Source organism: Chrysochloris asiatica, unplaced genomic scaffold (assembly GCF_000296735.1).
Source record: "Chrysochloris asiatica unplaced genomic scaffold, ChrAsi1.0 scaffold00025, whole genome shotgun sequence".
Lineage (NCBI taxonomy): Eukaryota > Metazoa > Chordata > Mammalia > Afrosoricida > Chrysochloridae > Chrysochloris > Chrysochloris asiatica.
In genome coordinates this window covers 23,746,413-23,747,458 of record NW_006408543.1, presented here as the reverse complement: position 1 = coordinate 23,747,458, position 1,046 = coordinate 23,746,413, and positions in this window count along the sequence as shown.

Genomic DNA, 1,046 nt, shown 5'->3' with positions numbered 1-1,046 from the left:
AACAGGACAAGAAGCTGGTTCTTTGAAAGGATTAATAAAATTGACAAACCATTGGCAAACCTCACAAAAGAAAAGAGGGAGAGTACACAAATAACTCACATTAGAAACCATATGGGCAATGCTACAATGGAACCAAATGAAATCAAAGGGATAATAAGAAAATACTATGAACAGTTGTTCTTCAACAAATTCGAAAACTTAGAAGAGATGGATATATTTCTAGAAAAACATGACCTACCTAAACTTACTCATAATGAAGTAGAAAGCTTGAAAAACCCCATAACCAAAGAAGCAATTGATCAGGCCATCAAAAGACTCCCAATCAAAAGAAGTCCAGGCCCAGATGACTTCACGGATGGGTTCTACCAAGCATTCAGGGAAGAAATGTCACCAATTCTACGCAAATTATGCCCAAATATAGGATGAAAAGCTCCCTAATACTTTTTATGAAGCAAACATAACCCTCATACCAAAGCCAAGAAAGGACATCACTAAAAAAGAAAAATATAGTCCACTATCCCTCATGAACATAAATGAAAAACTCCTCAACAAAACCCTAGCCAACAGAATCCAATAGCACATGAAAAAGATAATACATCATTACCAAGTCAGATTAATATCAGGAATACAAGGATGGTTCAACATTAGAAAAAACAATCAACATAATCCACCATATAAAAAAGAAAAAGGAAAAGAACCATGTCATATTGATTGATGCAGAAAAGGCATTTGACAAAATCCAATATCCATTCTTGATAAAAACATTCAATGAAATAGAATTGAAGGGAAATTCCTCAACATAATCAAGAGCATATATATAAAACCAACAATCTACATCACTATAAATTGAGAGAAACTGAAAGCCTTCCCTCTGTGAATGGGAACCAGACAAGAATGCCCTTTGTCACCACTCCTATTCAATATTGTGCTGGAAGTTTTAGCCAGAGTTATACGGCATGATAGAGAAATTAAAGGCATCCAAATTGGCAAAGAGGAAGTAAAACTCTCCTTATTTGCAGATGATACAGTCCTATACATAAAAAGAA